The 2,500-nt window shown below is 40.9% G+C and overlaps 1 protein-coding gene across 7 annotated transcripts in view; it reads right to left on the reverse strand.

The window, feature by feature from the left end:
• LOC118382244 (ephrin type-B receptor 3-like) overlaps positions 1–2,500 on the reverse strand; it is a 133,673-nt gene that overhangs the window by 50,290 nt on the left and 80,883 nt on the right. The gene's annotated exons all lie outside the window — the stretch shown is intronic.

Genomic DNA, 2,500 nt, shown 5'->3' on the forward strand with positions numbered 1-2,500 from the left:
CACACACTCCCACACACACACACACACACACACACACACACACACACACACACACACACACACACACACACACACACACACACACACACACACACACACACACTTTCTTTCTCACACACACACTCTGACACACTCCCCCACACACTCATACACTCTCTCTCTCTCTCTTTCTCTCTCTCTCACAGACAGACAGACAGACAGACAGACAGACAGACAGACAGACAGACAGACAGACAGACAGACAGGTCTGTTCTGACCTCAAGAGTCCAATAACACAACTAGAAGAGAGAAATGAGGTGAATTGGTACCATTAGAAACAGACAGATGAAAGAAACGATAAGTCGCCATTTTATTTTCAATTACGTTTCGGTCTGCGTATTTAGCCGTGCCACGGCCTTTCATCTCTGGTTACGCAGCAATGATTCAAGGAAAACAAAATGGGACAGCGAATTCATCACGATTATGATGGAGTGTCAGCTCGGCGCTTCCCAAAAACCCGAACAGCCCTGTTGTATACCTCATTCTCCGGGTTCCCGAATAGTCGCCACCTCACAAGTAATGACGTTTCAATGACGTTTCAATGACGTTTCAATTACGTTTTAATGACGTTTTAATTACATTTCAATGATGTTTAAATGACGTTTCAATGACGGTTCAATGATGTTTCAATTACGTTTTAATTACATTTCAATGATGTTTCAATGACGTTTCAATGATGTTTCAATGACGTTTCAATGACGTTTCAATGACGCAATGATTTCAATGACGTTTCAATGATGTTTCAATGACGTTTTAATTACGTTTCAATGATGTTTCAATGACGGTTCAATGATGTTTCAATTACGTTTTAATTACGTTTCAATGACGTTTCAATGATGTTTCAATGACGTTTTAATTACGTTTCAATAACCGCATCGTCCTCTACAGCCGGCAAAAAAGGTTACCATCATCTTTCTCTTTTCCTTCTTAATTATTTATCTCACAGCCCAAAGACATGAATTACCGAGGCACCAGCTCTGATTACTGAGTAAATGAGACTGTGGTTGCAGATAGTGCAAATGCTACAAGTGTTATTTACAGAACAGACATAACAGATGTGGTCCATTTCTAACTACTTTAACTTTAATGTGTTTCTCAATACATGGCTACACTCGACTGAGGATGTTTATGACGATTATGTCAAACGAAGCAAAACAACCCTTTCAAGTGGGGCCAAATGGGAAAACTGCAAAGAATGTCAACCCGACACACTAGGCTTCCAACTAGACAACGCACCAACAACTCTGAAACAACCAATCCTGAGTCAAAATGGACGACAGCAGTAAACGCATGTTTTTGGAACATGTAGAAGAAGAGCCATGTTTGACCTCGGTCTTCAATTCACCACCCTGTTCTGGGTCAATCGAGTTTACCACAGAAACGTTGACACAGCCCGAGATACAGAGAAAGTGAGAAAATAACACCGATTTGTGTTTTTTTCCCGAAAAGTTTTCTCTCCGAGGCTGAGGACTCTTAATTAGAGGCCTAATATGGATGTGGTGAAGACAGGCTATTAATCCAGCAGGACCCTGGAGACCTAGGGAGAGAGGGGGGCTTAGTTGAGGATAAACCACAGAGAAGGCTTTAATACTCGGGCTATCTGAGGGAACCGGCGGGGGGAATCGATAATCACCAGCCAGGTCAATGGGACGAGAGAAAGCATAAAGTGTCAATGGGTATTTAGTTCAGTGTAATAAATCACCCGAGTGTACAAAAGAGAGATTGTGTGTGTGTGTGTGTGTGTGTGTGTGTGTGTGTGTGTGTGTGTGTGTGGAGGTCAACCCCGTGAGACCACACGTGCAGCACAAATACAGACACTTCTTGCCATCCTTGCTTACCAAACGTGAATGAATTAGGTAGGTCGTGCGAACAACCAGGTCACCTGTGATACAAGTCAGTATTTGACGTCCATCTATGTCTCACGGGCGTCGGGAGATGACGTGGAAACCGGCCACTAGGGGCAACAGTGAGCGCTGTTACTAATCAAGTAGGTTTAGATTTTGCTAGGCTGTTGTGGGATGGGATATGCATCTCATTCCATAGGCTTGCAAGATCGAATCCAGCAATAGAAAGTTTTTGTTTTATTCCAAACCTTAAACTTAACCTTAACCATTCAGATGTAATGCCTAACCTTAAGATGTCAGAGTCAATACCTAAACTAAAACCTAAACTTAAATAATTTGGAGTCAAAACCTAAATTTATACATAATCTTAAGATGTCAGATTCAATACCTAAACTAAAATCTAAACTTAAATAATTTGGAGTTAATGCCAAAACTAAATCTAAACTTAAATAATTTGGAGTTAATGCCAAAACTAAATCTAAACTTAAATAATTTACAGTTAATGCCTAAACTTAAACCATAAACACTTTGAAAGTGGAGGTCTTCAAAATCTCTCGAAATGTGACGTTTGAGAAACATGGATGAACGTCTAACTCTGACGTGAGACTGTGAGAGCG

This window comes from Oncorhynchus keta, chromosome 22 (assembly GCF_023373465.1).
Source record: "Oncorhynchus keta strain PuntledgeMale-10-30-2019 chromosome 22, Oket_V2, whole genome shotgun sequence".
Lineage (NCBI taxonomy): Eukaryota > Metazoa > Chordata > Actinopteri > Salmoniformes > Salmonidae > Oncorhynchus > Oncorhynchus keta.